A 27927-nucleotide genomic window follows, 5' to 3' on the forward strand; every position below is an offset into this window, starting at 1 on the left:
AAAATTTCTTTACTAGATTAAGGCTTACAAACATAAATATTCATAAAACCAGTTTAAAAACATCAGCATTTCTACAATAAAATATGCACAGAATATTAACATAATAAAAATTGATAAAATAAAAGAATACGATACTTATCAATTTTCATCAATTTGCATACAATTGCCAGTCACCAGAGAATTAAATAAATAGCAGACAAGCCACTGAAACCAATAAAATATCTATGCTTAATTGTAAAAGCAAAATTTTATAAATTTTTATAACTAGCTCGTTATTAGAAACTCTTTCTAAACAAAAATTGTTATTTTCCTCAATGTCCAAGAGTGTCTGAATAAGTTTGATGGATGATATCTAAAAATATAAAAGGCCCATTCCTAAACCATTTCAATTGTCTTTGGAACCTTCAATTCAAGCGCTCCATCTCTTGAAGAAAAACATAATTCCTTGGGCAATTTGAAATAGAGCTGTGAAATTTTTTAAATCAGTCATTAAGAAGTTTAGGGGCATAATCAAATGCATCAAATTACCAGCTAGATTTTATTCCATAGATGTTAATGATTTAAAGTTAGGGAGAGAAATAGGATAGAAGAATAATTTAAAGTTTGAAATATAAAATCTCATTATTTTTCTACAGTTTGTATCAAATTTATCTTTCATCTTGGTCAGAAAACTGAGAAAGCTCTTGAACAAACAACTTCCGAAATTAATTCGCATATTTTTCTTCGTCTTCTATTTTCAGAGTAATTGAATTACGTATATTTATGTTATTAAATAACTAAATATTTAATTGTCATTCATTCATAACGGGGCTGACATCTTCAGGGACGTCATATATTTCTCATGAAAAAATTAATTTCCCAAGTTAATGAGTCTTAGTGGGAATTAATGTCACGTAGTAAGTATCTATGTTGATTTTGGCACCTATGATTTGCGTTAAAAGATAATGAAAATATGTATATGTATAACTAAAATTGTAAATTGTATGACCTGAACCATTTTTTTAGGAACATCCTTTTTTTAAAGCAGTTAGTGAACTAAGTAAAAACGAAACCTCAAAAGAAAAACGTAATAATTACGTCATTTAAATTTTGTATCAATCTTTAAACTATCCCATTTATTTTGCAGCTGTAAAAATCAATTAATATGCTAAAAATACTTGCATGAATATAAAACTTCGAGAAAAATAAACCCTTATTTCAAAATAAACAACAACATAAAAATTAGTTATTCTTACAATAAAAAGATTAAGTTTAATTAAAAAAAAAAATACTAAAAAAAACAATACTAGGAAATATTAATGCGCCTCAGTCCTCACATTGAAAATAAGAAGTGAAATGAATGGGGAAAACAAAGTAATGAATTTCAAACAAAACGGAGAATCAAATTCACTCAATCTCGATAAAATTTAGTCTTTGAATTATTTCCAACCGATTTTAACAAATTTAGTTGGTCAAATAAAATACTACAGGCATACACAAAAATGACATTTTTAACTAGACCATTGGTTGTATTAATAATACAAAAAAAAAAAACCAAACAAACAATGAAACTTATTAACTAACCAATTTTACTAAAATTAACAAACTTAATATTAAATAAATAAATAAATTGTTAATTTTTTGCTGCAATTTGATGCATTTTTATTAAACGTAATAAATAATCCAATTTCTATGTCTATACAAAAATAACTCGTGCAGAGTCTAATTTTGTTGGGGGAAGCTTTTTTTTAATTATTATTTGCTCCACTCCATAATTTTTAGAGAAATGATCTTTTTTTAGAAAATAAATCCTGCAAAACTTTTTTGGTTTTTTTATAAAAATATTTTTTTTGAATGCGGTCATTATTCCAAAATTCATTTATTTGAAAGGGCTACAACCCCTCCAGCACCTGCCGCAGACGTCTTTGTATATAATAATAGATTCTAGGGACTGTTCGATACTTGTATAATTTACAATTTATAAGTACATACTACATGGGCTAAAACGTCCCAGGGTTTAGAGAGAAAACAAGTTTTTTTTTCCCTTCAAAACTGGTTTTTTAAATTTTTATAATAATTCACGTTATAGAACGAAGTCTCTATTACACTTTTCAAGCTATTACATAGCTTAAACGATATTTTTTCCAATCAAAAGACAGTGTAAAATTAATACACGAAATCATTTTTGATTCCATTGTTTAGGATGTAACAAAATTAGCGTCATACATAGTACGTTAACTAACGAAAAAAAGAAGTTTGTTATGAAATTGTGACAGCTTGCTTTTGAAGGTTGGTACAAACTGAAATGAGGTTAATTAAAAAAAACCGCCATCTATGGGTGCTATATTTTCAAGAATGAAAGAATAATGAGAACCGCTTCAGAAAATGAAAGAAACAAAAAAACTTCACATATATTCAGATTGGAACTAACAAAACAGGGGGGTCTCCAAATTATATTACTATTTTATTTACGGGAATCGTATTTGCCTCTTGTATTTCGAATAAAAATGAAAAAATTTAAATTTAAAATGATTCTTTTTATAATTAATATGTGTTTTTTGCATTCTATAAGAAGTTATGAATTTATAAATGTTAGGATCTTCTCCTGTGACAACTCTCAGAATACATAAAACAATTATTAGTTATGTAAAAATTGTCGAAATTGCAGTGAGCGTAGTTTTTAAAACTTACACAACCCGGGGTGTAGACAATGTTCATATCACTGCTGAGGTCCTCACTTTGCCAAAAAATTTTAGCCGAAGGCCATATTGTCGAATGGACACTTTGCTGAAAAAAATAATAAATATATATTTTAAGATTATTCATGTTGCAATAATCTGTAATTATGATTCCTAATCATATGACTCAAATTTTAAAAGATACATTTTTGAAATATTTGTCACGAATCACAATGATTAAGCTTTAATTAATAACCGTCTCTGACTCCATAATTATGAATATGGGGTTTTTATTTGATGGGAGACGTATACTAAACAAGGGTTACAAATCCAATTGAAAAAAATGCGAAGGATATTCACCCAAAAAATCAAAACAACCACAGCGGACAACAAAATACACAATATCCTTTTTTAATCAAGGTAAAGTCGTTATTTATTTGCAATTGTCATGTCTTTTTGTTACAAGAGTTCTAATTAAGCTTCAATCCAACTTTTTAACCATTTTCATAATGAAATTAATCATTTAGTTATTAACTAATGGACACTTAATAATTGCAATTCGTGGCTACCATTTTACATTTTATCTTTTAAAATTGAAGTAATATAAATTGGAATATATTTTTAATTCTTCTGGTCAAATTTTTGTTGGCATATTGGTCATTTGGAAAACTGGTCTTTCAGTAATGTGTGCGAGCACACTTTTAGTAACATAATACTTGTACTTATACACTTAGTAGACGTAGGCTGATGTATCGGATCGAAATCGGAAAACTGATATATGAAACAAAATATTCATTATCTTGATCGTATCGGTATCCGAGAAAAATTCTTAAAAATTTTGTTATTTTCTACTATATTTTATATCATATAATCAGGAAATGGACAAATCAATTTATTTTTAATTTTTGTAACCAGGGAGTACTCAATACCCAAAGTACTCACACTTAGATGAATGAATGCATCCGTTATGACTAAACACATTGGCTGCAAAGTCCAATGTTTCACACATAAATTCCTTTATTTTTTTGTTCACTTCATTTTCATAATCTGTTTTTTAGTTTGTTGTTTATTTTACTAAGTGTGACGCTACTTTTGTTATTTTGAAAACAATTAATAAAAAAAAATTCATTTTAATTTTAAGTACTGCTGGGTGTGAAAAATACCGTACAAGCTAAATATTGGCTTGAAATGTATAATGGGGACTCTCTTTTATAAAATGAATAAATAATTATTTAAAAACAGCCAATTTTAACAAAAAAAAAAAGTGTTTTCTTTGTTTAGACTGGGAGTTATTGGTCTATTTGTTATTTCATTCTTTAAAAAAACGACAAAAAGTTTGCCTCCTTAGCTATTTTATAAGTTAAGCGACCCAAAATTAGATATATTAATTGCCAAGGCTTCTCAAGTATGTTTTCTATAAAAGTTACTATCTTTTTTTCAAGGAAAATCTAGCTATCATTACCTAATCAGTATCAGTTTGATGAATCCGTTCCTTTTAACTATTATTCGAATAAATTTGTATTACACGAGTCAGCCTTTGCGATAAAGTAAAGTATGAACTATTAAAGGTTGAAACAAGATGCACTTGAAATATGATTTTAAATTATTACAACTGCAAAATAACCAGTCGAATTCTAAAGCCTAATAAAAGTTTTGTCACTGAAATGTTAATAATAAATATTTAGTTTTGATTTTTTGAAATATTGTATTTTGGCAAACGAAATAAAGAAATTGCCATAAAATAAAAATAAAATATATTTATGGATAAGGTACATGTTATAATTTGTAAAATTTCAGATCGGATCGAAATATCGCATCGAAAATAATTTGGCCCCAATAAACCTAAAAAATGCGTTTTCCATGATAAAAATTAATCAAATTTAGAAACTTGTTAAAAAAAATTATGTGAAAAGTTTAATGCACTTGTTTAACCTATCTGAGAAATTTATAGTGAGAAAGTTCATTTTTAGAAAAGTTTCTCTAGAAAAGTTCACTGTCAGGAAGATTAATCTAGAGCAAGACTACGCAAGTTGTGGCAGACATTCCAAATACGAATTGTTTCAGTATTTTAATGTGATACCCAGACTCTAACTTGTTTTAATTTCATTATTAGAGTTACCCAAACATGTAGGCAAATACTTAAAGTGCAAACCTAAAATCTAACATAGGATGCCAAATTAGCTAGGACCGGCTTTTATAATGTCAAACAAATAAATATTTGGGTGTTCCATTAAATTCCGAACACTTATTTATTAAATAGTTAATGAAGGTAGAGGGATTGAAATTAGTTCATATTTCGGTATATTAAAGCATAAGCAATGAATTACAAAACAAAACAAACCTGAGTCCTCCAGCTTACGTACAAATCGAAAAATGACATTTTAATGTGATCAGCAAATCTCTATTCGCGCAATCCAAGCAGTTTTTTGGTGGTTCCAGGACCACCGTCTATGTCGCCAGCAAGTCGGAAACGTAAAACAAGAAGAAGGGATCAAAAAGGCGCAACTGTACCCAGAGGAGTTCAATAAAAAATCCCAGTTCATGATGGCCTGTGCAAAAGATCTCGGGGTTTTACACCAGACTGTCCATAGAGCTATCAAAAAAGTGAATGAAAAGGTACTTATGAAGGTAGAGAGGCCACTTTTGATACACGCAATGAAAGAACCCCATCTCCTCCAGAGCAATACTCTTTTAAATGAGTATTTTTTGAGTTCTTTTAAAATCTTTTTTTTTGAACCTCTAGAGTGCTAATGCAAACCTCATCGACTACAACTTTTTGTGCATGTCAAGGGGGAAGCCTGCAGTGTCCATCATCCAAACACCAAGTACCTCAAAGCCACTGCCAAATAGCACTGGGACTTCGTGACAGAGGACTACATCTGCAGCGAGTGTCATGCCTTCAGCCACTGCCTGAAAACCATCATTGCCACTAGGGGCGGCAACATTAATGATTAAGAACGCTGAGACACACATCAATTTTTAGTATTCATTTTGTTGAAATTCAATTGTTAATTAATAAATTATATCTTGTTGAAGTTTAAAATTGTAAGTGTTCAGATTTTAATGGACAACTCCGTATTTATAATAACAATTTTTTGGTTTACAAATTCAATTTGACTATATTTTGGTAGTTTCTAGCAAATAAATAGTTTCATAATTAGGAATATTTAAATCGAATTTTTATTTTAAATATCCTAAAAGTATTTGCTTTAATTAAGGTTTTAATAGCATTATAACTAAAGATAAAGATCATAATTTTCTTCATTTTGGAAGTAGTATCCTACTTCAAAAAACTCTCTAAAATCTAGTAACAAACAATTGTATAAATGTATTATTTAGACATGTATTTTTTTAATCTATGATTATAATTTTTTTTTTGTAATATGCATTTAAAATAAATTTGAACTAATTTATGAGTATAAATTAAATTTTTAATGCTACAATTTAATAATAATTTCTTATTTTACAGAAGATTTTAATCAATGTTCGACTATAAAGTTACAATCAATTCATAATTAAAATATAAATGTATAAATACTAGTATTTCATAAACTATAGCTGAAATTATTTGGTTAAATGAAAAAAATAAGAAATAAAAAAATGTACGTTTTACACGATACATATATTTATTTATCTTTAAACTATGCTTTTATTATATTGGGGAACTCATATTTTACAAGAAATTGGTAATTTACTTTTTTATGCTTATTTAATTAAATTAAAAAAGTAACTTAATAAAATAATTAAATTTCTATTTTTTTGAATGATAATGAAAAAAATAGATATATATCTTAATAGAACGTTAGTTTTTGTTATTTTAGAAGTGTTGAGGTACTAACTAAATCAACAAACAAAAAAACCATTATTTTTATTGTTCGCTATATAAGGATTGACATTAAAATATAGGTGTTTAGTATTTCATTCTAATATAAGTACATCAACGAAATGATAAGCTTGATATTCTTGTATAAATTCATTAATATACTGTTCTAATTCAAACTGAAAATGTATACCTAAAATATGAATTATTTACGTATTCTTCACATTAAGATTAAAAAACTTTTTTATAAAGAAAAATACTTTCAGATCGTTAGCAGTTTTGCACACGACCGTATTGTTTAAAAATATATTTTCTGTTGCTGGTTGGTCTTCATTTGTTGCTACTTAAGAAAATATGAATAGTGTTACTATCTTCTTTATGTCTATTCTAGGCTGCAAACATAATTTTCTCAACTCATAAATTATAATAACTTTATAAGAAAGTTTATATCTCTATAAATTAAACAAAGTTTGTCAGTCTGTCAAGAAGCACTCATCACTAACAAAGGGCGCGTGTAGTATAGCTAGTGGTGTGTTGGTCCTTATTTATTCCGTCCAGTTCAGTCTTAAGACCGGTCATATCGGTCCTTACGACCGTCAGTCTTTGGGAACCGTCCTGAAGACTGTCGGTCCTTAAGACCAGTCCTTAGGACCGATCCTTAACTATAGGTCCTTGGAAATTTTCATATAAATATTATATTTTTCAATAAAATATAATATAATACAAACATATTCTATTATACTTGGTTATATAATTGATTCTTTTATATAACTTAATAATTAAAAGGAGGAAAACTCCTGATTGACGTCACGAGGGATCGATTTTACCTTCTTTAAGGACTGACAAGTGGGAATGGGCTGGACTGCGTTCTTCGGTCCTAAATAAGGATCGACACAACACTAGCTATAGCCAATTGTGTAATATTAAAAAGAAACGAAAAAGGGAGTACATTAGGGTGTACCGTAATGACAAAAGTTGGGAATTTGGTATCGTCAGATGTTTTTTACTTTGCATTTTATTTCGTCTAAACCAAAAAATAATAATCAAACGTAAAAAATGATTCTTCATGGATACGTTTTGATTTGAAAATCTGTAAAATGTCAAAAAATTACATTTTGATGTTGTTTCTTTAAAATTATAGATTTCAATCAAGTTACAGGATTTCTGCGTTCTTAAGTACTATAGATAAAACATATATTTTGCAACAATATTTTCAACAATCTATATCTAACTTGCCTTTTCGTATGAGTGTGTTAGTTCCAATAAATATATGTATATTCTCTTTTGAAACTGCGTATAATGCGCATGTATTTTGTTGTTGTTTTTTATTTTTATTACTGAAATTTCATTTTTTATACGAAATGCGAAATATATTATATCTAAATATTCTTTCGTTGTTCATTTATGCCAAATAAGACAACTTATTTTACTAATTTATAATTTTGGACTACAAAAACTTTCTATTAAACTCTTAAAAATACGACCTTTTATTTATTATTCCTTAAATTCTGGGGTTGATTTGTTTTTATTAAATAATTTTTTTGTATGATCCATAAGTTTGATATTTTTCAGTTGACTTTCAGGAATGACCAAATTGATAAAAGCCTCAGTTTCGTTGTTCCAATCCTGGATATTAATGATAGAAATAGTATCACAAAGGAGGTTTGGTGAACAGTGAATGCATTACATACATTTCATGCAGGGAGACACTTGTGTCTATTTTTCTGAATTTATAATCAAATTCGAAGGCGTGAACGCTATCACAAACAATATTCCCAAATTTCCCATTTTATAACAAAAAAACTAATAATAAAGTTGATACATATTATTTATATAATCTAGAACACCGGAAAAAGAGTTAGAGCTCCATTTTTGGTACAATCAAGATCAGTTTCTCTGTTAGTTGCACTTTGAGCATGTTCTACTATCTTTACTATCCACCTCTAAGCAAGAAGGTATATAATTTAGATATCAAAAATAAGCAATATAAATTATTGAAGTAATTTTGGAGATATCAGTGTAGGGCCATACTGTTCACCAACCCTCAATTGCGATGCTACTTCAATCATAAATATCCAGGATTTATTTATGGCAACATGTTTGGAACTAACATTTCATGTTTCCTTTATAATGTTCAATAAAATAAAAATCATGTACCTTGATTCAAATCTATAATTTTAAAGAAACAACATCCAAATTTCATTTATTTTGACATTTTACAGATTTTCAAATCAAAACGCATCTATGAAAAATCATTTTTTGGGAGATTTGATAGTTTATTTTCTTGTTTAGAGGAATAAAATGTAAAATAAAAAATATCCGGCAATATCAAATACCAAACTGGTCTCATTATATTACAGTCTAGGGTACATATATTAAAAAAATATGACTCAAGAGGATATTTACCAACGAGCGTGTGTAGGCTCAACGTGTCATATTAAAAAATTAAAAATATAGGAAATAAATAATGAATGTAACTTTAGCTGTGGTTAAGTAAAGAACGTGTGTACGCTCATGGCTTCATATTAAAAAAATAAAATAAAAGAGGAGTACATATATTTAGGGTTGTAAATTGTGTTTATTGTTTAGCTTGTGAGTCTTTTTTTTTTGTTTGCAACCTGAATAATTTTTTTTTTTTTTTCTCAATCTGCTGTCAATATTCTTTCTTTCATGAGGAGATAACATATCAGTATTGAGTAACTACATGTGAGTGTACTCTTGAAAAACAAAAAGTATAACTGAGGATTTGTTGAGGAGTTTTCTTCTTTACTAGTAGAGCAAAGTTTGTCGGTTTGTTCATCACCAATAAGTCTGAGCAATGCCGGGATACTACCACTAGCTTATAACATATACAATCAAGTGTATACAGTGTCTAGGAGGCAATTTTACCCTTCGTTATGTTTGATTATTGCATTATCTGAGAGTTGAAACTAAAGAAAAAGTTGGTTATTAAGAATAAAACGAAAAATGAGTGAACATGTAGGGAAACATCAAGTAGTGTCTGATCTTGTGGACACTAATTAAAAAAGAAAAAAATAATCTAAAAAAGGATCTGCACTGTGGAAGAGTTCCTTAACCGCTTAAATAACAGAGTCAATGCAATATAATCCGAAAAAGTTAAGGCAACCTTCAGAAAAAAATATCCAGCTCCTCAGATTAAAAGTAATTCTATTTGTATATTGCAGAATGTTTTCGAAATGATTAAGTTTTGGAAAAATTTGCTTCTGCACCTTGTATAAGCAACAATTTATATGAACAGAGTTGACAATTTTACATAAATTTTCTTTCAAGGGAATTGCTTTTTGACGAATATCAATATTAATAAAAAAAATATGAATATTTTCTTTCAAAACTTTTGAAATATTGCTTATTCTTCTAAAATAGTTATTTTTGGAAGAATAAACAATCTTTTAAAACTTTTCAAAGAACTTTCTTTAAATTGATTTTCCCCCATTTTTTTCAAAAGTAAAAAATTGCATAAACATCAAAAGACGTAAAACCTTTGTTGTCAAAAAAATATCAACATTGTGAATACTTGTAGCAACACATCAACAGTACATTCGAGAATTGAATTTCGAATGAGAAAACGCTGTTTTCTTTTTATCAAACCTCGTTTTAACCTTTTGTAAACTACATGAGGTCTATCGAAACCCCAATTCAAATAATTTTCATTTATTTATTTGCACAACTTTTTTATCCTTCTTCAAAGGCATTTCCATTATTCCATATCTAGTTTCTCCTTGAAATTTTCTTGAATATTATAAGATGTATTATTAACTTCGGTGGTAGGACAAAATATCGAATACACTTGTTGTTGATAAACACTTTTCAGGAATGCAACTTAAAAATACTTTAAAATCAACATTATCGCAAATAATAGTAGCTTGCTTATTCTAAAAACAAGTTTTCCCTTTCAAATCTTAATTTTTTTAAATATCAATATAAAGAAATGGAATATCCTTATGTTTAAACTATAGAAGAATACAATTTAATTGTTTCTTTGTAATGTTTTTCAAGTGTTGTTTACTTTTCGATCAAGATGTCAAACTGGAAAGTATTGTTATTTCTTATAATGAAATACATGAAATTTATAAAAAAAAAATCGGAGGTAGAAAAACTTTATAGTCAAGAAATCAGAAAAAGAAGGAGCAAACAATTAGGACAATGTTTTACTAATCTGAATCTTCATTCACTGCAATCTTAGAAAAATGCACGTGTAAAATTTCAATCAGAAAACTTCTGAAGCAAGAGTGTTTTATATGGTTTGTAATGAGCTATCCTGAGAAAATCAACCCAAGGAAGATTTGACTATAACTAAAAGGGGGAAAAATTTTACTTTAACATAAGGGTGGTAGGTAAGCCGAAAACGTCAAAAAAAGAGTTGAAAAGAACTTGAAAGACTCATTCAAAAGAGTCTTGCAACATCTTTCATTGCTGGTGTCAAAAGTGTGCTCTTCATACTAACATGGCTCTTTCTATCCAATTTTTTCGTAGTTCTCTGGACAGTTTTGTGTGAAACACCGATATCCCTCGATACCCTCATGGACTTCAGGAGATTGGTCTGGGCTGTTTTATTTAACTCTTCCGGATACATCAGCCTTTTTAACAGATTCCTTCTTCTTTTCGAACGTTTCAGACTTGCTGACGGCGTAGATGGTGGCCCCGGAGACGGCCAACTATTTGGAAATTCGTCATGTCATTTTCTGTACTTATATGTGAGCTACAGAACTTAGGTTTTTTTCTAACTAATTTTGTATGCTTGATAATAACAAAATATGAATTAATTTCAATCACTCGACCTTTATCGATTATTGTATTAGTATTTGTTCAGATTTCATTGGACTATCTGGTACCACTTATTTTGAGCGTTTTGAATACATCTAATAAACATAATCCAGCTAAAAATTCCAGATATTTATTCCATTTTGGCCATTGCTTATGGATAAATATTCAAAGGTTTGGGTAAAATTTTGCTATCAAGAAAGCTCTATCGCATTGATAATTAAGCAATTTCAAGCACCCCCAGAGCAACATAAAAAATGGCATAAACAAAAATAGGAAAAGTGACAAAGTGAAAAAAATTGCAAATTCGTATAAGGTGAGATATCGTTACCAAAGTATGTAATAAGGTTTAAAAAAACATGACTACAATTAGAATGGAATGAGGGGTAATGACTTCTCCGTATCAATTATCATCCGATATGATTGATTACTCATAATAGATTGGGTGACGAATAAGCATAACAATAAGCATGTAAAATTATTTTTACTTTTTATGATCTAAGATGTATCCAAAAAAGAGGTCCTTGGTTTTGATGAGGCAAACTCAATTGGCAAAGTTTACATCGTAGGAGAATACGATGAATTGAGACACGGAAGGGAAGATATCTGAAAAGCTTTCAAACGATAGTTTCCTGCGCATTATGAACTTTATTCTAGTCCAATTAATTTGAAACAGTCTGGATTACGTAGTCACTTAGAACTCGAGTCCTCGGAGTTTCATATGTAAGAATTGGAATTTATGACTCCAATGAATATTAAGCCAAGTTATGAGAGCCATAAAATGTGGCTAATATAGTCTTTCAATGATTTTAAGTGTATTCTTCTACAATAAAATGGCATTTGAATAAGTAGCTGCTTTTGTAGTAATTGGTGTATTTTTTTGCAAATAATCAAATATTATTTTAAGAATGATCACGTTACTAACATTCGAAAACAACAATAAACTATTTTATATTCCCACATTCAATTCTTGTAGTACTTGATGATTTATAATTATTTTTTTCTTATTAAATCTGGTTTTGAGTAATTTACTACTTCCTTGAGTCAAACTTCTGATTTTATAACAATCAATAATCCAGATAAATATTAGTTGATTCTATACAACATTTTATTTTTCCCATAAAATATGTGGTGATATTTTATATGCGATTATTGAACGTGAGAAAATCCAATTTCAATGTTTAAAGCCAATATATATTGAGGGTTTTGTATGACAATTATAAAAATTCATTGGTTTTCTAATTGTTTTTAAGGCAAAGAAACTTATTTGAAGGGAAATTAATTAGCTTTCGAGAACTACTCGTATCATATATGAAATTTTCTGGAATTATATTGGTTAACAGGTGTTATTTATTAATTTGGCTCGTTGTTATCAACGTTTTGTAACAGGGATAAAAATTTGCAATGTAATATATTTTTTAATTCAAAAAGTCTTAATTGATTCTTTTATTTTTAAAATAAATACAAAATAAAGTTTAAGGCTTAAGCTTTTTGATAATATTTATATATTAATTAGAAAAGCACAAAACATATTTAATTCAAGGCCATTGTAACTATTATGCTTATATGTCCTCAATATTAAAACCTGGAAAATAAACATTTCAGTCTAAAAAACAAAAAGGATTCAAAGTTGAAAAATTCTCAAAGTTTTTATTATTCTATATACATAGATTTATTGTCCAATGAAACATTTTCAAAAATAGTCATAATGTATGAAAAATTATTCACTTTATGATTTAAAAGAAAAATCGAAGTAGCAAAAAGGTTTCCTCTACTTTATTAATAGGGTTGTCAAAAAAAAGGTATTCTCTGTGACAGTGAATCAAACCAAAGTATTATTAGTCGGTATCCTGTAATATATTTGTACTTATTGAAAAAAACAAAAAAAATACTGTCTACATTTAATTTTTGTATGTCGTTGTGTAATGTATTGTAAATTTTTATGGATATCATAATAGTTAAAAATAATATGATATGCCGATATTCTAAAAAATAAATAAAAAACCTAATTCGAAAATCTTACGAATTTGAACAATATTTAGGAGAACAACACGGAATGAAATCAACAAAAACTCTCACTCCATATCTAATAATGAATTAATTATAGTTAGTACTCCAATATCGATCCTCACTTCTAATCAGGTCCAACATGGACTTACGCTTATAATTCCACAAGAAATGCAGAGTGCTACTCTTCGTTCTTCACGTATTAGTAATTAATTTATACTTATTGACCTCTCTTCAATAATAAAAATAAAATAATAATGATAAACACTTTGGAAAATTAAAAGAAAAAAACAAACATTTTTATGTTGCAAATACAAAAAAATCTTTTATTATTATATTTTCCTCATCTTTAATTATGATATTGTTTTTTACACTATTAAGAGAATGACATCCTTTTGTACTTAGAATCATGCCTTTTTGACAGCATGAAGTCACATATATCAGAAGATTGATTTAATATAATAGTTTTCACATCTTTACAGATTATAATTCAATTTGAATATATTAATTTCTTTTGACATTCTCATAAAACCTAATGAAATACAAGACGATATAATTCAATTTTCTTAATGACATTACTAACGAAAGATAATTGATATATGACATAAATTTTCAATAGATCTATTGAATGTACACGCCATAGGTCTTCATTAGCAATGAATATAATGCAATTATGAAATTTGGGATCCTTAATACCACCTTCCTATGTTTATGAATTGGTTAATAATTAATTATAAGTTAACTTTTTTTAAAGCCAAAGGCATATCACATTCTAAATGATGACAAAGACCAATAAATTATCTAAAACAACAGAAAATTTAACTTCAAATAATAAAATTGTTAAAGAGAGCTGACCTGTTTAAAAAAAAAAAACAAGGCGGAGCTTTTTAATAGTGTTCGAGATTCATTTGTTAAATGCCCTTTTGTGGCAATACTTCGAGAGTTCTTGTCATTGAACAAGGTTATGACAGAGCATAACACTAAAGAAATTAAAGTTCAAATTTGATTTAGTATTTTATAGAGAAAATCATCCCAAGAAAGTCGAGCAATACATTTTGCTCTGTTAAGTAACAAAGCTTTTAAGCTAACCAACGTTTCAACAATTTGCAGGGAAGATCTGAGGTCAGTAATTATATTTATATAAACAAACTATGTTTGTTTTTTCTCTGCAGGTTCCAAACTGGGTAGGTATCTCTGGGACTATGCCCTTGATTTGAGTATCTATTGATATGTCACATTCACTACTATACCCTATACGATACGCCATTTTTAAAAAGATGGATTAACGTCATAAATGGAAGAACTTTATTCTAGTGTTTTAAAAAAAAGAAAAATAGAATTGATATTTTTATTTTTGTCATCAAAAGATACTTGCTTCTTTTTAACCAAGTAAAGATATTAAAAGAATATATTATTAACCAACAAGATGCTATAAAAAAGATTAAAACACTCTGTAATTTATGTGGGTAATGTTACTTTTACCAAATATGCTTAGTGCAAGAAAATAAATAAGCTTACAGTACTTTTTACACCGTATATTCAGTCTCCTCCCTCCAAATATAATCGATGTCATCAGGAGAGACATTGACCTTCTTTGGGGGGGCTGTAGGAGGTTTCATAACACAAATTATAATTTTTAAAAGATAGGTTGGATGAGCTAAGTTTATACAATTGTTCCGGGAGGAATAAATTAATAATATACAAAGAATGGATTTGTCTCACTTGGTTGCATTTCTTTATGACTTCTTTTATTATAAATTTTATTTTACAAAATTTTGTGAACATATTTTTTTTTTACAGTTACCATGTAGATATATTTTGATTATTAATTAATGTAAGTGTGTGTACTTTAATAAAAATATGCCCAATAACAATGGAAAAAAAAAGAAGTAACTAAGCTTAAAGTATTTTTTATACACCTTTATTATGCACTTTAATGCACCTGACTATTCACTAGGGATGTATCGGTCTTAAAATTTTGACTTATTGCCCTAAATCTTTTGAATATGTCCTAATCGGACAAAAAACCTGTATCATAGAATCTGACTTTACTAGATGACATTTAATTAATGTACATATCATCTAGTGACGTCATTATCAATAAATCTTGACAAAAAACATCCAATCTATGTAAGAATGGTAAATACCAAAACTAGTTCTAAATTTAAACTAATAGAAAACTATTCTCGTGTCTGAAAAATGCGTAAAGTTTTACTAAACTAATTCAATTTGTAAACACAGATACTCTACTACTCTGTTTGTGAGACTGATTTGTTGTAAAGGAGGGTTTTCAAGTTGTGACAGGACTCAATATATGTCCCATATTAAGGACTAATAGAAACTTACTATTCACTAAAACTGTGGTGCAAAGTATACAAAATACTGTTCCAAAATGCTGGTTAATATTTTTTTTGAATAAAAAAAAGAAAAAAAACCCATTTAAATGTATGCTCATAAATTTGTACTATTCATGTTTTAAAAGGAAATGTCGTTTTGATTAATTAGATAATTTATCAAATTCAATTTATATTTACACGTAATAAATATTGCAAATTTTAGACATATTGCTCATTCTGCTTTGCTTATGAAAGCAGTTCTTAATGTACATTTTAAATTTAAATAAATATTAGTATATTAAGTACATTTACTTATAACACAATATTTTGTTGTATTTTATAATATAATTTGTTAAAATTTAATTACCAATTAATGGTAAAGGGCAGCGAGGAAGAGAAATAATAAAAAAATGAATGAAACTACCATTTTAATAATTTGAATTATTCTAATTTTTATACCCGTTTTGAAGCTTCCCAGTAAAAATATGAATGAATTTGTATAAATCCCTTTTATTATAAACTAATTTATATGTGCTTATAAGTATTTTTACTGATTTAATTATTTATTGATAATAATTATTTTCGCTTGTTTTGGTTGGAAATGAATAATAGTTAAGAAAAAAAATAATAATAATGATAATATTGTCAAGTAAAATATAAAACGTCTTGTAAAACTATTGTAAAGAATATATAACTGTAATTATACATATATTTTTCCAGCGCCACAGTTTTTCCCATAGAGGTTTACACAAATAACTAAATTAAATGATTACAACAAGAGCCGAATACATTTTTTAGAGCCTTTTTTTTAGGCATTAAATATGAAGTTACGATTATTCAATGATTTTGAGTACGAATTCGAACTACATTTAAGCCTCAAGCTACTGTGCTGTGTTTTCAAAATCCTAAAAGTAATTAATTTACCTATTTGACAAAGGTATGAAGGAACAGGCCACTAACATAACTGAATGTATTCCAACAAAGTTTTCCAAAAACATATAAAAGGGCTCTCAACCTGTCTTGTCTTAAAAGACCTAAAGGTATAAACCTAGCATATAGTCCGCATAAATATACGGCAAAATTGTTTTTTGAGAGAAATGTCCGTTCGCCAAAATGCCATTCGGAAAAATTGTTTTCGACCTAGAGTCCACTCATATATACAAATGCTTATTTTTGAGTTTTTTACACATTTTTTAAGGAATTAAAAATATAGTTTTAGAAATTTTTATAGAAAATTACATATGATATTATTTTGAATTAGCAAGATAGGTCTAAATTTCAACAAATTTCCAGCTTTAAGTTTATTACTACAGAAAAAGGTCATTTCAAAATAAAAATCATTTTTTATAAATTGAAATGTATTTATAAATGTACCACCAGTAATCGATAACTTATTGCCTATTAACAATTATTCTAAAAAATAACATAATTGGCAATTTAAACAATCGATCCCTGTTTTTTATACAAATAAAAAAGATATATTGTTTTAAATTACACTAAAATAAAGTATGTCTTTAAAAGAAAAAAGAAGTAAATAAGTTACATACATTTTTTTTTAATAAAAATAATTTTGTTATTTACTGAGAACAAGAGAAGAATATTATTGGCAAGCTTTTTGTACATATTTTAACATCAGCACTTTTCATTTATTATAACTTTAATCATGATTGAACACAGGATTCATCCATTTATAACGATTAAATAGGCATGTAACCCTTTTGATAAGACATTTAAGATAATGTTATATGAAAAAAAATAAAGATGATTTCGTAAGAAATAACAAATGTAACATGAGTTTTAGGTTTCAATGAGATAAAATTTGTAATTCTTATTAAAAAAAATTGTAATTTTTATTCTTTATTTAAATTTAAATAAAAGATTCATAACTTTATTTATGTTTTGAGAATCCGTTTTTCATTAGGTTGCGTATATCATAAAGAATAATAATCACAGGAATTTTAAGCAAAACAGGTCATCAAACTCACTAAACCTCGATTAAAATTGTTAAATTTATGAATAAATTATAAGCAAAGAAAACATACCGAAATTTATTGGTGTTAAAACGTAGATTCAAAGGAATAAGGTCCATTTTTATATATCGTAAGTGTATAACATCACAGTTTACAAGAGAGGCGTTCACTAAACCTGCCAGTATGCTTTACGTTTAAAAAATAAACCCAAGAAATGGTAAGCCAGACAGCTTAATAAATATTTTGAAGGAGAGCATCTAAGCTGTTAATACGTTTTATTAGATTAGCTTCAAGCAGCAATGAGAGTTGGTGGAATAAAATAAACAGAAATCCCACTCGGTATCTATCAAGGACATATGCAGAAATTACTCCAATGTTAATCCATCAACTTACTTTATGTACAACAATTACTATGTGCTGGATCAAGGATATTCAACCTTCTTCATATAAAGGGTAGCATTGCCACTTGAAATAATTTAATGGGACACAGAACTTATTAAATAAATTGCATGAAAAATTGCTTCATTAAACAAAGCTATTAAATACAAATATATTTCAAATTTAGGCCCAATATATAAAAAACCAGTCAGATGACCCTGTTCTGGGCGTCCCCAGGATTATATATATATAATTATATACTTTTCTTTTTTGGTGAGTCTTGGTTTTTTGAATGATCGGATGACCTTTATTTCTCAGTTTTCTCCTTAAAATATTTTTTCCACCGAGGATAATTTTTTAAAATTAATTTATTTGGAGAGAGCTCCAGCCCCTTCACCTTCACCTCTCCCCCTGGTGACCCCTCCTGTTAGAGTCTCATAAAATAAAAGATGAAATCAATTACTTTTCAATGGTTGTACGTAATATGCGCGTTAACGCGTTTTGATGATATTGTGACCATTTTGCTAAAAAATACTACAAAGTGGCTGCATTTAAACATATAAGCAGCCCACAGGCCACAGGTTGGACATCCCTGTCGTGCATAATGTACAGTTAAGTCACAGTTAGAAATCACTGTCTTAAGTAAAATGTGTTTGTATAAAATATCTTTTTGACAACTTTTGGAATGTCTAAAACCTTGATATTTCGATTTTTTGTTTCTATCTTACCTCTAATGTACATAGTGGACAATCAAAAATAGCAATAAGTGTGGTATTTTAAGCAACAAGAGATTGAGTTATACAAATGAAATAAAGTCTTTTTTTTACTAAGCTTATTTTTATTTGAAGAAAATAGATTCCAAAATGGCAACGCAAGGAGATAGTTTATGAAAGGTGGATGCTTTACTTGTAGTTCAAATTCAAAAGAAAAAAATATATACGCGGAGCTGTTGGGATTTGGAATGGTAACGTTGTAGTGTAGTAAAGCCAAAAAAGAAGAAGAAAAAGATGACAAGGGCACCAAGCACTAGAACGGGAGTTATATAACTTGTCTGAGGGAACAGAGGATTTCAAGGAACATTTATTGATGAGCATCAGCTCCAACCACAAAATTTTTAACTTGAACTTGACAGTTTACCCGTCCGATAAAAGTGTTAGAGGACACAGTTAGAAGATCGTTGAAGAACTTGGCCTATAAGTCTTACATTAGAAAGAAACATCAACCTATTATATAAACCTACATCAACGTGAAGATGGTAGTTACATATTAGATAGTTACATCCATGTAGTCCCTGTTGACAGAGTCTCACCAAAGTTTCTTCCATTTTGGACATGCAGTTGCTATGTTAGAGTCGTTTGACTGAGTTAATGTGTTTGTTTTTGTGAAAATGGACAAAATCGAGCATGTAGCTGTCATTAAATATTTATTCAAAAGTCTAACCTTGTTATGGATTAAATGCAAGCAGAGACAGACAAATACTTCCTGTGTTAAAGTTTGACGCATCTAAGCCAATCCAAATCGGAGTAATTCAGCCAAAAGCATCGCTTTGGGAACTGTTGAAAATAAATATTAAAAGATCAGAAAAATGTATTTTATCTTTTTAAGTGGAAAACTTAAGACCTAACTACGTAAACATATATACATTTTTGCAAAGTTTAATAGAAATATATTTTAAAATATTCGGTTCTATATTGTATTGATAGACACACCATTATTTTTTTCGTGCACCTTGTGTAAAATATATAATAGGTCTCTTACAATGTTTGTAATTACTTTATTAACAGAATTACTTACAAATAATAATTATACTAATGAATGCAAATTATATTCTATCTATGTATATTTATAATTAATAGATATATAATTAATTTCCATAGTACAATAATATTAGTTATATTATTAACAATATAATATAATATCATGAAAATAATGAAAGTGTCATAGAGAGACTCATTTGGAATAAATCTGGACTTATAACGTGGATTATTTAGCAAAAACAATTTGTATTTTGTTTATTTAGATAGATGAATGCTTTTAAAACTAGTGTTGTGAAGATATGTTAAATTATTCAAAAAGTGAGGCTTAGTGTCTGAATTTTATCTAAGGAATTAGAAAGAAAAAATATCACTTTTATGATCTTCTAAAGGCATCAGGAAAAATGAAAATAACATTAAAAATATATTAACAAGACTGAGAGATACAATTGGGTACATGGCATATTTATGTCCAACGGCTTCGAAATTACATTTGGGGGAATGACTAGAAATAATAACACTAGAAATTCATAAAAAATAAAAAAATATTATAACATAGCTTATATGAACATATAAACATATTCTTTATATTGATCATAAACTAATACTGTACTCCAAAGATCACTTGGTCGTACGAAATTATAGACTTGGAAATTAATGATATACACGTGTTTATTTCAATCCAGGCGGTAAAGGACTAATCCGTTTCTGCATTCGCCCTAGTGCAAGAGTCTTAGGAGAGCTTCGTCAATGCTAACTGTGCATTCCTTCGGTCAGCCATTGCCTTATAATCCCTTTGGAACAAGGAAAGTTGTAAAAAATGTGTATTTCTCACTTGATTGACGAGCTTTGGCTCAAAAAACTTATAGTATCTCTGTAAAAATCTGTGAATATGTCGTCAAACCAAATATAATCAATCCATTTTTTGATTTTGCACAAAACAAAATATGGTTCCATTTTCGTATTCCCTCATTGTTTTTGAATAAGTCCCTCCCTGACCAAACCAAGAAAACTGATTCCTTCTGTGGATTTATTATTGAACCGCGTAGAAAGTTAATCAGGAAAGCTTAAAAATAAAAATTGTTTGGAAAGTCGTTGAAAAGAACATTTTCGTCGAAGTTATAAATGTCTAGAATCGACCTGGCACTAGAATTTTAATAAGGTTGTGTGTTTTTTTTAACTGTAAAAAATGGATGACTCTGTACATATAACTCAAATATTTTTTAATCAAATAAATTTGTCTCTCACTAATCATCCCTTTCGATCAAGTAAATCATTAACCAACAAGACATAAAACCATATAAATTATCAACATGTTCTTAAATTAACTCCAAAATGACCAGTCATATTCCAAAGTGTAATAAAAGAAAAAATCCAATATTTTTTTTTTTTTTAAATATTGTATGCACAGGAAAGGTATCTGTTGGTAAACGAAACAAACCAATGGCAAAAAAAAAAAAACCAAATTATTTCGAGGATACGGTTAAATTTCATCCTTGGTAAAATATTAGATCGAAAAATAATGCTTTAATTATATCAGATAGGAAAATAAACCATGTCTTATTTCTGGATTATTTTTTATGTCTCTTCACGAGGTGTCGCTGACACAAGAAGGTAACTGTTTAATTTCCAGATACATTTCTGAGATCCCAGATTTTTTTTTACGATGCTAAAACATAATTATGAGCAGGGATATAGAATGAAAGAACTTTGTCATCACTATGAATGTTTACAAGACGGTTTAATGAAAAAATGAAGTCAAGACTGCATTTGATTAATTTTCCAAGACCTTGTTTTTCTGTTGATAATTTACGTTTTTCAATAATTATATGTATCTTCTACTGTTACCCTTCAATGATAACCATCTTCCTGTATAGCGTCATCTTGCACAAAGAAATAAAATAAAATATTTATATATGAGGGTTTCTTGATATTGAGGGTAACGGCAGCGGAGAAATTTAACCTGAATTTGGCCCATCAGTTCGCCTGCACAACACATGTACGGAAATATATTTTAGTATATTGTAAGGACTCTTTGTGTTTAGAAACGCGACGGCAATTTAGTTTAAACGGGCTTGAGGCCCAGTACTTCACTAAGAGACAGGGTGTATTTTGGGATATTAGGAGGGTTTTTTGCTGCTCAGGGCAGAGGAAAAATTTAACATGAGTCAGACCCATATTACATACACAACCTGTGGCCTTGGGTTTATTATAGCATATTAAAGGGGGTCATTGGTGCCTAGAAAAACGGCAGTGGTAGATTTTAAACTGTATTTTTTCCCAGTGTTTCACCTGTACAACCTGAGACCTGGGGTGTATATTGGGATATTAGAAAGGGAAGTTGTGTTTTAAGAAGTTAACCTGCCTCTGGGAATAAAAAAATGTGGCTGTGGTGCTGTAAAAAATACAACTTGATTTTTTATTTTAAATTAACAGAAGCTTTCTTAATTAATTTTAATTTCTTATTTTCCCGGGCAACGCCGGGGACCCTACTCTAGTATATTTTATATTTAATTGAATTTCGTAATGCAACCAATGACAGAAGTAAGAAAATGGTTGATAACGTAGCCAGTAAGCTTTCTGTGTCTTTTGTTTTCTTTCACTTTTTAATTATTAATTTCCTTTATTTTTGGCTCTATAATTAAATTAACGTTACTTACAAATAAATTTTTCATATATTAAGAATGAAGCTCTTTGTATAATACTAAGTGAATTTGTATGGCAACCAATTTGATTTAATAAAATAAAATGGATTATAATGTAATTAATAAGTTTAGAATATTGTACATTTAATTTAGAGATGTGAAATGGAAGGATTCCCGAGGAGTACCCATCAATCTATTCTAAAATCATCTCAGATGTCAGGTTGTTTTATATTTAGAAATGTGAAAAATTTGACATCAGTACGAATGTAAATTAAATTAAAAAAAGAAAAACATTTTGCCAATCTGGAAAATATTTCTGCTTTTATAAGTTATTCCTCTTTCATTACAAAATTTAAACGCCATTAGTAAACAAAGGGATCTATAATTATTTATATCATTTTTTCTATTGCTATATGGTACGCTCACCGGGATCTCGAACTTTTTCACATTTATATTCCTACTCATACACATTTTTCAATGTTTTTTTCCTAACTCCCGTAAAGTACACGACTATAATTTAGATTATTGAGCTAATTATATCCAAATCTAATGTTATAATAAAAATCCAAATCGCTCTTATTTCAATTTTAATAATAGAAAAATGAAATGCCTTTTCATTTTTCTACCTGAATATCAATGTCATTAAGCTACTATCCACATATTCATCATGTAGATTGATAAATCTATATTATTAAATTAAAGCTGTACTTCTTGGTATTTATACGACCATAAACTTTTGCTTCCATTCATCTAAAAGGATGTTCCATTAAGGAAATTAGAGAATTTCATTATGGGACCACGATATGTAATCAATGAGTTGATACAATTTGACTAAATTGAGTAAAACCTATTCTTTTGCAAAAAAATCTTGCTAATTGTTGTGAAAAAGTATACATAGAGTATCAGTGATTCAACTTAAGATCCATCAGCTAGTAAAAAATAATTTATCTATGCATAAAAAGAGGTCATGGGATGCAGAGTCTATATTGATCCCTGATTCAATTAACCAATACAATATAAAGGGAAAAGAAAAGAATAATATTGAGGGAGCACTATATCAAATGAATGACATCTCGTAGGCGTATAGTTCAACTCGTATTAAAAACAAAACCAATCGGAGAGTACTTTATATAAAATTTGAAAAAAAAAAGAAACTAAGTTTAAAGGAGGTTTAGTAACGACCCTTAAATACTCACTGGCTCATCAAATCATAGAGTTTACGATTGAGGAAGCAACTTTGAATTTTTGAGTGAGTAGCTACGCGTGAGTATGCTCATGAAAAAAGGGGCGTATCACCAAAAATATGCTGGGGGGGTTATCTTCTATATCTTTAAAGCAAAACTTATATATCTGTCAACGCCAAATAACTCCAAGCAATGCCCGCTACTACTCCTAATATATTAATTAAGTTACATTAATTAATTTGCAGAGGGTCCACTATTTGAAATTTATTGATTAAGGAACACTCCCTTGATAGCACTCACTATATACGAATAAGCTCTAAAAAACTAATAATTTATAATTTAATACAAACTTAATTATATTAATTGAGTGTTAAGTTCACAATATGAGCCTATATTACAAAGTCTTACCAAACAGTGTTCCAAGAAATACTCAAATTTATTAAGGAAACACTTTTAAGAAGGAGTAAAATAGGTTTTTTCTTACTTTTTTTTTTCCTAATTAAAACATCTTATATAATAAACTTAACCTTTCTAATTCCAAATTGATATTTCAATGTGTAAAATACATACACCATCTAATTCTAGGTGAAAGACAAAAAAAAATCTATTATGTTCTGAGCGCATAAAAGGATCAAAATCAAATATTGACATAAATAAAAGTTGAAATCTTCTAATCTTTTTTTTTTTTCTTTTCAAATACAAAAATGGATGTTTTTTTCATTATAAGATATGTTAAAATTTTATGGCCTCCTCGAGTTGGATGAAGAAAACTATGAAATGAACTTTTTTTTCTTTTCAATTAAAAAAATCAAACCATAATAAGGGGAGTTACCCTAATCTTGCAATAATGACGGACAGATTTCGGTTGTCAGATACAGCAATAGCTGCTATATGTAACTCTCTTTTAGAAGATATGGAATTAATTGTACCTTCCTATATACTAAATAGCCAAAAAGTTAAAAGGGAAAGACAGAAGTACAGGAAAATTCATGCAAAATTTTCAAAAGAAGAATCAATGAAAATCAGATGTATTGGTTTTGATGGCAAGATTGTCCTTGCCAAAATGGTTAAAATTGTGTAACATCAAGAGAGAAGCAATCCCAGCTTCCTACCAAAAAATATATTATGCACAGAAAAAGAGAAGCATGTAGTCATTATTAAAGGTACTCTGACATGAAACTGCTTTAATTTTTATTCGTATAAAATATAAAGGGGGGGGGGGAATTGTTACTTTCATGATTTGAAACTAAAAATTTAAATTAACAAGAATACACTTTATTATTCTTTTTTGAAATTTAAAATTATACTAACAAATTAATGTTGGTCCTTCCCCCGTTTAAGAATCCCAACATGAATACATTGATCATGTTTCACCAAGAAGTAGGAAAGCGGAGGATCAAGGTAGAAAAATACTATCGGTTATAGAAGATGATGAAAGCTTGGAATCCATAGTTACTATCATATATGATGGTTGCAACACAAATGGAGGAATTTGGTCTTACATTGTAAGGAGGCTTGAACTTTCACTCAAAGCCCCCTTCAATATCAACTTCACATGAATGAATTGCCATTGAAGGAGGTATTCAAACAAATTGATGCTGGTAAGTAAGGACCTAGTATTTATAGGGGCTCAATTGGAAAATCAATAAATGAAGATTTACAAAAAATCCCATTCGTCAATTTCAGGCCTGTTGTAGGATAATTTAAAAAAATTAAAGAAGATATTTTGGCAAATTTAAGTAAAGACCAACGCTACCTTTACAACATTGTTTTGACCATTTAGTCTGGAAAAGATCCTCTTGGTTCCTACTTACCTCTTAAATTAACAGGAACCTTTCTCGAGGCTGGATGAATTACCAAAGATAATTGCAGTTTGCGATATTATGTATCGAATAAAAAGCCTAGCAAAAATCTCTTAAAATTGTTTGCATTTATTTTAAACTATTACGCTCCAAGGTGGATCGCAATTAAATGTCAAACAAATTGCTATGATGGTTCGAAGCATTTTCAGCTTGCAATTTCACTATCAAGAGGTATTGATCAATATCTGGGCACTATTGTACAAAAAAATTATCCCAAAATTATTTCTTCGCTCATCATGAAAATATATTGTTAGCAGCATTGGGCAATGAAGATTTAGAAATACGTAAATTTGCAATGAACAAAGTCTTGAATGCAAAAATTTCATATAACCCCCATAGGGAATTCATAATTCCTAATAAAATTAACTATGAATCAAATCATTTCATGAATATGATTGATTGGTCTAAGATAGTAATTTCAGTTCCTCCAATCTTACAATATTGTTCAGATAAATAACTTATGAAAGCAATTTATGAGCCTTTGAAATTAGATGAATATCCATGTCATTCCCAATCTGTAGAAAGGGCAGTGAAAATAGTTTCAGAGGCTTCCAGTAAGGCTTACAGACTTAACCACAGACACGGATACAATTTGTCAACTTTAGAATCAAGAGATAAACTAAGGAAATTTACAACTAAGTGCCAGTACCCAGTTTGATATATTTACATATATGTTTAAAAATAGCATTCAGCAAAGATGAAGGATAATTATCCACATTATTATATACTAACTTAACTAAAAAAGATATTGGCAGAATTGTCTCCTTTTCATTAATAATTTTTATCTAATTCGTCTATTATCGCACTAAATCCGGGGGCACGCAACGTTTATTTTACTATATAAGTAACTTTAGAGAGAATGACATATCGTGCAATATCATTTTTTAAAGCACATAAAGCTTTTTATAAATAAGAAAAAAAAGTTTATTTCGTAAATTTTTTTTACTTCATACAGAAACCTTTCCGGACAAAAGGTGGGGGGGGGGTCAATTTTTTGGTATTTTCATTATAAAGTAACATAAAACAAAATGATGTAATTTTTACTTACTTATATAATTTATTCAAAATTATATAACGAAACAATTAAAAATGGAAAAATACCATCAATGAAATCACGATGGATCGATTTTATCTCCTTAAACGACCAAAAACTTGAACTGTATTGGACTTCAGGACTCGGTCCTAAATAAGGACCGAGAAAAAACTTCTCCCCCTCCCGAGTAAACTTAAAAAGTTTGGAGGACTTGTCATATCGATTAGCTTAGACCGAACACGTCAATGATTTACCAAAATTGAAATTGGTTATAATAAAAAATATTTTCTAACATCATTTACAGCGAGGCTTTCACTTTCATTTTGTCTGACTCAAAAATGGCAAGATAATTATGCAATGCTTTTTCAATTCCCGATTTTATTTCACATGCATACTACAATTTCCTTTCAAGATGTTATAATTTGATTTTAATTTAAGAAGAGAAAATAACGTAATAGGTTTTTGATAGCTTTCATGTAAAAATAGGTATTTATTAAACTATCTTATTAAATAAAAACAAGATATATTACCCTATTATTAATAACCTTCTACGACCTACAATAAAGTTATTGGAAATTCTATTAATAAATCGACTTTTGAGAAATATGTTTTCCAAGTGTTTATGACAGCGTTTTTCTTTCGTATAAGTGATTCCTAGTTTCTCATCGCAATATATAAATAACTGTCATTTTTTAAACATATCCAGCTAAAAATTAACAAAGTAAATTATTAAAAAAATGGAGTTTTCTTCAGATAATCAAAAATGCATGAAAGATTAAAAAGTTATTAAATGATGGGGTAGACGTCCTCATTATAAAATAAAATATAAAATGTGTAACAGTTTAAAAGTCTGTTGAGTCCATATATCTCAAGATTGTTGTGTTCAGACTTGCAAGAAGAGGATTCTCTTTCGATTTGCATGCATCAATTATCTTGAGAGGCTTCTTGGTTTCGGTACAGGTTAGCCAAATCCTTGATATGCACCCATAAGGCGAATAAAACGGACCGTGGATATTTTTCTGCAAAGTATGGAGAATCTTCGTTCTATTTATTTTATTTTTTGTGATAGAGAGACACCTCTATTATTTATGGTGGAGAGTATCATTACTGATAGGTTTGGGGTTGTCTCAAGGTGTCATATTGGCTGATTGTTCTTACAATGAGAAGATAAAATTACTTTAAAGTGGAGGCTTTAATAGCAAAGATACAACTCTATACAAAGATAAATAAGTAGTTGGAACTGGGAACAGTTTAAAACAGTGATGAAACTCCTTGGAATTTACACCAAGGTCTTGAAGTATTGACGTTACGTTAGGAATTATTTGTATCAAAAAGTTGAAATCTTGGGATCATATAATTTCAACAATAATTGATAAATTTTCTTTGAAAATATTAATTATACCTCTTAACTTTCTTTATCAAAGTGTCACGAATTTACTACTTTTTTGGTCTTTTTTTACTAATTCATAGCTTTTTCTCATTTCGTCGGATTTTAACTG

This window comes from Lepeophtheirus salmonis, chromosome 3 (assembly GCF_016086655.4).
Source record: "Lepeophtheirus salmonis chromosome 3, UVic_Lsal_1.4, whole genome shotgun sequence".
NCBI classification, from domain to species: Eukaryota; Metazoa; Arthropoda; class Copepoda; order Siphonostomatoida; family Caligidae; genus Lepeophtheirus; species Lepeophtheirus salmonis.